Below are 12973 nucleotides of genomic sequence, written 5' to 3' on the forward strand. Positions count from 1 at the left end.
GCTACTGACCACAACCACAAAACGACTGACCAGTATTGACCCCAACTACTGACCACACAACTACTGACCACACAACTACTGACCACACACCTACTGACCACACAACTACTGACCACAACCACACAACTACTGACCACAACCACACAACTACTGACCACACAAATACTGACCAAAACCACACAGCTACTTGCCACAACTACTGACCACAACCACACAGCTACTGACTATAACTATTGACTACAACCTCAGAACTACTGGCCACACAACTACTGACCACAACTACTGACCACAACCACACAGCCACTGACCACAACTACTGACCACACAACTACTGAACCACACAACTACTGACCACAACCACACAGCTACTGACTATAACTATTGACTACAACCTCAGAACTACTGACCACACGACTACTGACCACAACCACACAGCCACTGACCACAACTACTGACCACAACTGCTGACCACACCTACTGACCACAGCTACTGACCACACCGAGAAAACGACTGACCACAACTACTGACCACAACCACCCAACTACAGACCACACAACTACTGACCACAACCATACAGTTACTGACCACAACTACTGACCACAATGACTGACTACTGACCACACAACTACTGACCATAAATACTGACCACAGCTACTGACCACACCCAGAAAATGATTGACCACAACTACTGACCACAACAACTGACCACAACCAGATAACTACTGACCACACAACTAATGACCACAAACACACAACTACCGACCAAAGCGATTGACCACAACTATTGACCACGTCCATACTGTAGGGCCCAAAGAACCAGCAACAGAACAACACAACTACTGACCACAACCACACAACTACTGACCACATAACTACTGATAACAACTACTGACCACAACCACACAACAACTACTGATCACAACTACTGATCACATCCATACTGTAGGGCCCAAAGAACCTACAACACAACCACACAACTACTGACCAAACCGATTGACCACAACTACTGACCACTACTTACCACAACTATTGAACCACAACTACTTACCACAACCACAAAACTACTGACCACAACCACAAAACTACTGACCACAACTACTGACCACATCCATACTGTAGGGCCCAAAGAACCAGCAACAGAACAACACAACTGCTGACCACAACCACACAACTACTGACCACATAAATACTGACAACAACTACTGACCACAACCACACAACTACTGACCACAACTACTGACCACATCCATACTGTAGGGCCCAAAGAACCAGCAACAGACCAACACAACTGCTGACCACATAACTACTGACAACAACTACTGACCACAACCACACAACTACTGACTACAACTACTGACCACAACTACTGACCACATCCATACTTGTAGGGCCAAAATAACCTACAACACAACCACACAACTACTGACCACAACTACTGACCTCAGCTACAAACACCACCCCAACGATGACATGTGCAGACTGACAAAAACGAGGTGCCTTCAACACAGATTTTTGATATCATTCTTACTTCATAAAACTATAAAGCTATAAAATTGGGGAATGCAGGCTTCAGCACTCAAAACTGAAATCACTGCCACAAAACTTTCAGAATGTTCAAACTAAAACATTTTGAGAGCTTTAAAACCCATTATATGGCTTATGATTATATAGTACTCACTCTAGCCTACAATGCTAGCCCACTATAACCCACTAGAATAACTCCACACCTACAAACCACCCCCAAAGTAGGTCACTATAACTAACACAGAGCCTATGAAAACCCTATGACTACCATTGCTACTACTAACATTACTACTGCTGTCACTACTACTACTATTTCACAAGCATAAATACTTCAAGACTAGCAAGCACACCACATTTACTTCAGTAAATGTCCTTTTCTAGTTAGAAAAATACATATTTTTCCTATTTATCTAATTTCCATGGTCATTGCAGAATAATCTCCTCACCTTTTCTGACCGTGATGGTTTCATAGCCTATAGGCCTACAACAAGTTAAGATAGGCTACCATTAATGCCATCTGTTATTTAAGTCATGTGTAGCTCAGTTGGTAGGGTTGTGGGTTCGATTCCCACGGGGGAGCAGTATGAAAATGTATGCACTCACTACGGTAAGTCGCTCTGGATAAGAGCGTCTGCTAAATGACTAAAACATAAATGTAATTAGACCCACTTCACAGTAGTAAATAGATAAGTTATTTCAACTATTTTGCTCTATGCGATCCGATCCGAAGTGCAGTTTAACAGTAGGACAGACGGTTCACCTTTTCGGTTCACCTTTTCCATTGACGTTTGTCTGAATACTGCACTGTCAAATTTCTCGAGTAGACAATATTTAATTTATAAACATAATACATGTATCATAACCATTGTAGAATAGATTCCTTACCTTTTTTGGCCATGATGAGTTCATATTCCCAAAGTAGCCATAACATAAATTACCATTTACTTGTGCCTATTAGGCTATAATATCAAGTTGTTGCTCTATGCAACTGAAAGGACACGCGTTTATAACAGTTGAATTTAACAGAAGAACAGACAGTTGATTTTTTTGTATTGAAGTGTGTAGGCTACCACTGTAAGCAGGCGTATACTGTAGTTGTCATTTCTTTTCCGAATAGACAATATTTCAGAATTACGGGCAGTGCAGCATATTAAAAAGTTAATGCAAAACATTATTGAATTCAAACAATCTGTTTACATGTTCACAACAATTTGCAATTGTTTTTTTTCTTTCAGAAATGGTCAGATACAGCAAATGTCACTGTAAACGTTTACAACATTCTGCCAGAGACATTTGATAAAGCTCGCCATTGCTATTTAGAAACTGCCACGGTTTAATTCCAATACTTCCAGTACACAGCTAAAACGGGCGTTATTGTCAACATAAAAAGGTAAATGATGGTCGTTTTTCAGGCGGATTGTAATGCTTTGCGTTCATGTGCGAACAGGTTCAGGATGGGTCTGATTTATAACGGGAAACATGCGTATGTATGGCATTCCGTTTATAAATCTCAATATTTTTGTACGGTGTGCAGTCTTTTTCAGAAATGGCGCACGCAGATATTTTGTGTGAAATGTACGCAACAGTTATAAATGAGGACCCAGATGCCTTCATCTGACTAACAGGAAACAGCAAGTAGTGTTGTGACACCTCGTTGACGGTTCCAGACACTTGTAGCTGTGTTCTCCTGTTGAGCAAATAATAACAAGATTTAATTAACATAGCACCAAATGAAACATGTTTTTTACACAGCACATTTTTCAGAGCAAAATGATTGTGTGTGCAGTGTATGTGTTTTTTTCACCACACTTGTTTTTGACAGGAAATAGAGAAGTGAGAAGCCACAACAAAGTGCAGTTTTTGGAAAGTACTCACTGGTCACATATCAAGTTGAACATCTAGCCTAGTTTCGATTTACATTTTGGTTGAGTTGTCAACTAATGTGATGCAATATGAATTCAGCCAAACATTTCACCATGTTATTGGATTTAGGTTAAAAGTAGGGTGAAAAAAATACGAAATTCCCTTAGATTGATTACTTTTTGCAAATCCAATCAGTCCCACGTTGTCATCACATTACATTTTTTTGTTGAAATTAAGTGTAAACAACATTGATTCAAAATGTTGCCTATTGGGTAGTGATCAGTACAAAACGAATCGAGTCAGACTTAAAGTAGGTCAAGTAGCCTGTGTGTTATACATGGTGTTTAGGTATTTAAAAATGTCTCAGTAGGAATATAGCATTGCATGTGAAGGGCTTATATAGAACAACTTCCAAACGGACTAATTCGAGGCAGAAAGGAGTTGGAGCACTGAACAGTCACAAGTTCTCATCCTATCCAATGGATTAAAGTGAGCTAAAATCAATCCATTTCTCCCTTTCTTGTTGAGTGCTCCAACTCCTTTCTGCCTGGAATTAGTCCTTTTGGGTGTTTTTCTTGGTCAGCCCTTTTCATGCTTTTCATCATTGTTGTTGAGCACCCCTCCTTTCCTTTGTTTGCTGAAGAGTGAAGGCCCACCTGAACTCATAGCATTGCATGTATTTCTTAGACACCAATTCAGTACTCTGAATGCACCATTTTTACTACAGTGCTTCCAAGTAATTATTCACATATCAAAAAGCTGACAAATACTGATGACAGCAACTCTTTTTATACCAAGCTATTAATATTATCTTACCTGAGATGAATTTTCCTCATGATTATGCCACCAAACACCAGGACAGCTACACATGCTGCAACACCTGTTATCATCCCAAAATAGAAGAGACTGTTGTCTGTGGCCTCTTGCACTTGGGTTCCTGAGAAAGGAAAAATATATATTATGATCCTACATGTGTCTCTTCCGCCATCTTGTTCATTTACATTAAGGCATTGTGTTGTCCACAGTCTCCATTTAAAGACATTATTACATGTGTTGATGAGAAAATCCAATATTGTGACTACAGAGATTCTCTCAGTTCTGTCAGATGTAACTTCTATGACAGATGTTACAAAACAAGACAACAGAACACTCACAGAACATAAAGGTAAGCCAAATACATATTACATATTGAAGGTACTTTTGCACATGACGTGCATTCCACTAAATATGTGGTAATAACATTATGCTGAAGTTCATTTTAAAATGATTAAACACTTACCATTGACAGAAATATGTATGTTTATTTCAGCATTGCCTTCATCATATGTACAATAACAGGTGTAGTTCCCTTCATCAGATGGTTGTATGTTGGTGATGTGTAGAAACACTCTGTTATTCTCTATCTGTAGTGTGACTCTGGGGTCACAAGTGCTGTTGGTATGTTTTGTCTCAACGTCGTGTGAAACTCTACAGTCATGAACCTCACTCATAACTCTATTTTTGTGACATACTACAATAAGGATGTTAGTGATTGTTTGGTTTGGGCAGAGAAGAGTGGCATCTGCTCCTCCGATCTCCAATGTTTTCTCTTGAGTCACTGTAAACAGGAAGGGAAACAGATTGTGAGTGTATTGTTTCATGAGATCGGTTTGATTGAGCATGAGTAGTAGTATCAATTCTCATTGATAAAAAAGTCCCATTTCAGTCTACAGAAATTCCTACAGACCCAAAATGATGTTTTTTAATGGTAAAAGGAAACCTCGCACAAGAAAAAGTAACTTTACTGAGCTGTTATTGCCCAAATGATGACGACCCAAAGTTCATTAATGAACTTATACTAAAACTATCTCAATGTAAAGGTAATATTAAATGGGGGGGGGGGTTTAACTGTGTACGGGATGCAACTCTAGACAAGTCATCAACTAAACTATATCGTCATCCTAACATGTCTAAGGTATTAAACCACAACATCAAAGAGATGGTCTGTGTGAACTGGGGAGATATAAATATCCAACTGAAAGACAATACTCCTATTACTCTCACGTCCAAAACTCATTTTCAATCATTTACTTTTTTATTGTAAACTTTGCTTTAATTGACTGTGTTTCTGAATGTAAATACCTTCCTAGAATAATTACGGACAATAGCCCATTTTCTTTCACGTTTAAGGTCAAACCTCCTATGCCAAAAGCAAAGACCTAGCGATCCAACACAATGTTTCTTGGAGATAAGGAGTTTACCTCATTTCGCAACACACAGATAGACATGTTTTTGGAAATCAATGTAGACAATGAAGTATGCCCAACTGTTGTCTGGGAAGCTCTTAAATCATACATGAGAGGTTGTATCATGTCTTACTCTTCACAGAAGAAAAGAAGACCCATAAAGAATTAGAAATACTAGAACAGAAAATCCACGACTTAGAAAGAAAACACAGTTTAGATAGAAATGTTGACACCCTTTAACAGTTGAACACTTTGAAGCTTGAATATAACACAATAAATACACCCTCTGCAGAGATTGCTGCCATGAAATCCAAGCAACAATATGTTAAGCGAGGTGAAAGTGCAGGGAAATGCTTGCTTGGCAAATTAAGAAAGAGGAAGAGGAATGAACCATCCATAGCATTGAAACCCCAGATGGTAGCATAACAATAGATCCTTCTGAAATTAACTCAGTCTTTAAAATATTTTATCACAAACTGTATCAATCCAAAAACAAAAGTTCAAAGAAATATATAGACAATGTCCTTAATAAGGCCATTTGACCAATTATGAGTGAACCAGAGAAAATGAATATGGATAGAAATATTACCCCTGGTGAACTGTTGGAGGCAATCAATAATTTACAGATTGGGAAATCTCCTAGTAATGATAGATTCCCAGTGGAATTTTATAGACACTTTCATCCCAAATTACTAAAGCTTATGTTACTTATGCTCACAGCAGCTCTAGAGAAAAATAAACTTCCCCAGTCACTATGTTTGGCTACAATCACCCTCCTTCAAAGGAAAGAGAATGATCCATTGTTAATACAGAACAGTGAAATGGGCAAAGACACGTATGAAATACCTGGGTGTACTGATACCATGCAGTCTGGAGGAGGTATATACAATCAATTACTCTCCTTTAATAGATAGGATTGATTCTGATGTTCAGAGATGGAGATCTCTCCCTATCTCTATGTTAGGTAGGGTCAACATATTTAAAATGATTATATTACCAAGGTTGATGTATTTATTCCAGGCCTTGCCCGTTTCAATTCCATCCAACCTTTTAAATAAAATAAATGGCCTGCTCTCCAACTTTATTTGGAATGGAAAGACCTTGAGAGCCAAATTGATCTGTTTCCACTTCCCCTATAAAGCTGGAGGTCTTGGACTACCTCATATGAAGATGTATTACTGGGCTGCACAACTGTGTTCACTAATACAATAGACAGCAGAATATCCTTGTGGCATGGAAGAGTATCGAAGCCACAAATGTAAAACCGTATGATGATCTAAAATATATTCACTACTTCGGGTCCAAGACATTGAAGGAAAAAACAGACAATGCAATGAGTCTCAATTCCATTCGTATTTGGGGCAATATAAATTCATGAGGTGGAAAGAACCAATATTGCCAGGCACACATTTGGAATAACCCCACCTTAAATCCAGCATTTAATGATGACACCTTTAAGTTCTGCTCCCAAAGTGGCATCATGAATTTTGAACATGTTTACTATGATGGATCTCTACTGTCATTCAATCAATTACATTATCCAAGGGCCGATTTCTTTAAGTTCTCACAACTCAGAAATCATATTCAATCGCTTCAACAAAATCTGGATGAACCTAAGGCATCTAGCATAGAAAAATGCTGAAAGTAGCTGCTACGCCAAAGAAGTTGATTGCCAAGTTATATCAAGGGTTGATTGAAATTCTACCTGATGACTCAGAACCTATAAGGAACAAATGGGAAACAGATCTAAATGAAGAACTTGATGAGAATATATGAAAATGTTCATATCTGCTCCTACAACTTAAGACATGAACTACTGCAATTTAAGATAATTCATAGGACTTACTACACTCCTGCCAGAATGCATGTAATGCACCCAGAAATGTCACATCTCTGTTAGAGATGCAAAAAGCATAAAGGAACCCTATTACATATGCTGTGGTCCTGTGACAAACTGACACCATTTTGGGATAATGTATGTGCTATCAATTCATTGGGTCTAGCAATTCATATCCATTCATCTCCACGATTATGTTTGTTGGGAAATGTAAATATTGGTGATCAATATCAGAGAAGGTTTTGTAATCTAGGTCTAATTGCTGCAAAGAAATGTAAAAGCCATCAACTGGAAAGCCCCGTACCCACCCTCAATAACAAACTGGAGGATTGAACTATCTAGCTACATCCCATTAGACTTAGAAAATCAAACATAAACCAGACATATTTGACAGAATTTGGAAATGTTATGTTCACCATCTTAGAGAATGTTTTGTATAGTTGACATTTTGTTTTTGTGTTGTTGTTTGTGATAAATAAATACAAATATCAAGAGTATGAGTAGCTACTGGTAGTGAAGTAAAAAGGAAAGTTTATTTTATTGACTAACTGCATTAAAACGGTAGTGAACAATTTGGTTACACTTTACAATACAGTGTTCTTATTACTGTGTAGGCCTAACTCCTGTAAGTACAGTGTAACAAGTATTGTCATTACTCATTGTTACCCTGTACTTAGGGTTAGGGTACAAATTAAATAGATCATGCAATATCTCTCTTACCTTCAACAGCTGTGAATAGAGCCCAAAGCACCAGAAACAGAGCAAGTCTGGATACACTTCCACACATACTGACCAACTGCAGAACCAAACGTTGACCCGACACTACCTGATCAGACTGACTACAGATATGACGTCAATGCAACGTTATTCACTCAGTAGAGGAACAAAATAAAACGTATGCAAACTAAAGTGACCCTCCTTTGACTGGGTTGACCTAGTTATAATGGACCTTGAGAGCTTGCTGTTTTCTAGCTTCTACCTGTCTTAATCATGCTAGTGCATCTTGGTCTTTGTGACTGAGGTCTTTGTAAAGCACTCACCACAGAGAGGTCTTTTGATCAACCACAGACACATCAACAGGTCCACTTCCTTCTTTAGACACAAACAATGATAGATTCTGCACCACCATATGGCTATAGGTGCTTTTTATCAAGCGTAGAACAGATGCAGGTATTGGTTAGTTTCAATCAACAATGAAACGGCCAATGTGTACACATTTGTAGTTTTGACCGCAAATATATTCATTGTTTTTGTATTATTGCAGTATCCATGCTTGTAATGTCACCTATCTCCATCCCCATCCCTGAGCTAATGTGGCTATCACTGGGCTAAAACACAAACTCCAGATTGTGGCTATATGAAGACAGCAGCACACCTGCCGTTTACTTATTGAAAGACCAAAGAGAAGAGTGGAACGTATTATAGATAATGTTCACTTCTCTTAGGAAATATTGTCTGAATATTTGATCCTTCATTTATTTCACCTCAATCCATTTCAAAATGATAGTAGACGTGTTGCACTTATATTGATGTAAGGTGTATGAGGTCTTGAAAAAGTAAAAAGTGATGAAAAAAATTGACTTATGGTGTGTTTGGTTGAGTAAATCTTGGGGGTCCATTAAGTAAAGTCAAGTCAATCTCTTGTCGTCATAGCGCCTAGGCTCGGCCTTCAAAGTTCAGAATGTCCCTTCTGCACCAACTAAACTGTCCCTTTGTGGTAGAGCGCTCACCCCTGGACGTTGTGTGCTGGAGTTTGGATTTGTTCTCCTGGTTAACTACAAACCACTAAGTTATTCTTCGGATTGCTTGGCCTGGCTGTAGCAATGAGTAAGATGGCTAACGCAATTGCAACGAAAAAGGCTAACAAGCCGGGTTCGGGGTCGCAACCTTGTATGTCTCGGCTCTGTACATGCTCTGGCTGCCCTCACTCAAATCAGTTTGTGTGCGGGACTAGGGGACGGTGCTGGTAAAAGTGGCTTGCCCGCAGCGGGCACTGTTTCCCTAGTAATGGGCACAGGTTCTCTTGACAATCGTAGCATTCTTGAGGGGCCTTGGTGTTTCCAATAGTGACTTCCTCTCCCTCGTGCGGATACCTTGGCTGTGTCCAAGTGGCGGGATGCAGAGATGGATCGGGTCTTTGGTCGAAGCAAATGTCTTGTCTGCCTGGACGTTGTGTATGCGCCTGTCTCGGGCAAGCACCGATTGCCTTTCTTCCTAGACTTGTTGATGAAGGGTCCGGTCCCAGCTCTGTGATCCGGTCATACGTAGACTTTTGAGACCGGGCTAGCCTTTTGCATAGCGTGCTAGCCATGTTGACTAACTCGCAAAGGCGAACTAGCTATTACTAGCTATTCCCGCTTCCCCACAGTGGAGTTGCTTGGTTAGCTTTCTTGTTTAGTGTACGTAGTGTTAAGTTGTTTGGTTATTCTAAACCGGACCATACTGCGGTCAAAGAGGCTAGCTAGTCTCAATTACACTAAAAAAGCCTCCTGGCTAACGTCGGCTATCATGCTAAACTTCCTAGCTTTCCCCGTCGTTATGGCAACCCAATTCCTATTTCCAATTTCTGGAATCGGGTAACCCCCAGAGCGAGGGCCTTGGCATCGGGTCTGTGCGACCAATGCACCCCTCCACAAAAACGTTACTGTGGCAACAGTGCCCCTATGTTTGGCTACAGTTCAAACGGGGTACTACGCCAGCCGTTGCCGGAGCCCCCTATGCCCGCAAGTGGTTGTTGGTAGCGAAGTTGAGGGAATGAGCAGGGTTATTATCCCACACACGGTCTCTGTGGTTCGTATGAACTCCGAACATGAGCTGTCTGTCTCCAGCTCAATGCTTTTCATGCCCGTTTGAGGGAGGAAATATCCTCCCGTCTCCAGAAGCAGGCAATCAGAATGGTTCCTATGTCGAAGATCCAGGACGGTTGGTACAGCTGGTATTTCCTGGTTCGAAGAAGCTGACGGGGACTTTGCGTCCCATTCTAGACATCGTGCCCTCAGCAAGCACGTCCAGAGTCTACAAATTCAAAATGCTCACGAGCCGCCGGCTTTTACAGCTGATTGGCTGGTGGCAGCAGATTTGAGGGAGCAAGCAGTTACACACATCAATGCTACTGTCCGGTATTCAGTCTCTAGGCTTCATAAGAAACCAGAAAAATAGCTGTCTGACTCCATCTCAGCGCATTCTGTTTCTGGGTCTTGTGCTAGACTCACTTGCATATCGTTCTTTTCTATCCCCACGGAGGGTGTCTTGGTTCTGGATGGGTCACACAGTGCGTTGTACATCCACTCCCCTTAATTGCTGCAGCAGCAGCTGAGCTGTCTGTGCTGCTAAGCCTAGCATCACTGGGACCAGAAGACCAGGGGACCACACTGCCTGTCTGGGCCCAGCATCCTCCTAGGGTAACACTTTATTTGAAGGGTCCATAATAAACCATTTATAAGGCCTTTATAAGGTATTTACAAACCTTTTGCTCACCTTTTATTAATCATTACTCCCACATAAATGTTAGTAAGTAGTTATTCACACATGTAAATATATATTTCCTTAAACATCCTGTGTTGTGTGCTTGTTCTATTACCAGGTACTGAAAGAATGTCTACCAATGGCCAGCCCATCTTTTTGTGAGAAATTACACTGGTAACTGAAAACATTTATAAGTATTTATAAAGTATAAATAGCACTCACTTTAGATTAGGAACCGCAAAAATACTAATGATTAGTAGTAAATGGGGGTGGTGTAAAGTACTTAAGGAAAAATGCTTTAAAGTACTACTTAAGGAATTTTTTTGGGTATCTGTATTTTACTATTTATATTTTTGACTACTTTTACTCCACTACATTTTCCCTGACACCCAAAAGTACACTTTATATTTTGAATGCTCAGGCAGGACAGCAATATGGTCCAATTCAAGCACCTATCTATATAACGTGTTGTCACCCCTACTGCCTCTGATCTGGCAGACTCACTAAACACAAATACTGCGTTTGTAAATGATGTCTGAGTGTTGGAGTGTACCCCTGTCTGTCAGTAAATTTAAAAAACAAGAACATCGTGCCATCTGGTTTGCTTAATATAAGGAATTTGATGTATAGCATTTACTTTTACTTTGTACTTTTACTCAAGTATGAACACTGAGTACATTTTCCACCACTGTACTTAAGTACATTTAAAACCAGATACTTTTAGACTAGTATTTTACTGGGTGACTTTTAACTTTTACTTGAGCCATTTTTTATTAAGGTATATTTACTTTGACTCAAGTATGTCAATTGAGTACTTTTTCCACCACTTCATCTATTATTTTATCACTTTTATCACCACAAGACCCAATAAACCTTGCCTCAACAAAAATGCAACACTTGCTATCATTTTGAAATGGGTTGAGGTGAATAATTGAAGGATCATGTATTGCAGACACAGAAAATAAGTACCCCTGCACATTGACTTGGTACTGGTACCCCTTGTATATAGCCTCTTATTGTTATTTTATTGTTACAATTTTTCCAAGCACATTTTTCTTACTTACTTTTTATAACTCTGCATTGTTGGTTAAGGGCTCGTAAGTAAGCATTACACGGTGAGGTCTACATCTGTAGTATTGGGCGCATGTGGTTTGATTTGATTTGATATTTTGTAAGAGAAGTGAACATGATCTACACTCCACTCTTCTCTTTGGTCTTTCAATAAGTAAACAGTAGGGGGTGCTACTGTCTTGATAAAGCTACAATCTGGAGTTTGTGTTTCAGCCCAGTGGGAGCCCCGCCACATAAACTGAGCGAGAAAGATAACATCACAAGCATAGTGATAGCGCAATAATACAACATCAGAGTTTATTCAGCAGGATAGATCTCATCCAATATGATATTTAACATGACTTTCAGTCACATCTTTATCTACTCGGAATGTTTTTGTTTGTTTACGTAAAGGACGGCATACTGCTTGTTTAGCGAGTACTGCTTCCCTCCCATCTGACCCATACCTGGCACGAACTCGGGACCTCTGCCTTGTTAGCACACGTGACCGTCCTCCCTCAAGCATCTTAGCTGATCGCGCCACCTCAAAAGTTAATGAGGCGACGCAAGTGGGACAATTAAAACTGAGGCGCAGGGTTGAGGTCAATTCCAATTAAATTCCAGTCAGTTCAGGAAGTACACTGAAATTCCAATTCCAATTCTCTTCAATGCCTTGCAATTAGGAACATTTAGAATTGGAATTTGTTTACTTTATGAATTGATCTGGATTTTAAATGGAATTGACCCCACAATAACCCTGCTGAGGAGGATTTTTCACACATCTCCATGTGCTACATTCATCCCTCAAATGTACTCAACAGCGACCCCAGTGTGCTACATTTACAAACTACTGCTTAGTCCACTGAAGACGCCTCTAAAATAACTAGTGTGAAATGTTACAGTTGACAGAATTAAACAAACTAATTTGTTTCAAGACAATATTTGTTGAGCTGAACATAATATGTTATCTTTCTCAGAATCCCCTGTGCAAGAGGACCCAGTCAAAGG

Source organism: Coregonus clupeaformis, unplaced genomic scaffold (genome assembly GCF_020615455.1).
Source record: "Coregonus clupeaformis isolate EN_2021a unplaced genomic scaffold, ASM2061545v1 scaf0713, whole genome shotgun sequence".
In the NCBI taxonomy this organism is placed as follows: domain Eukaryota; kingdom Metazoa; phylum Chordata; class Actinopteri; order Salmoniformes; family Salmonidae; genus Coregonus; species Coregonus clupeaformis.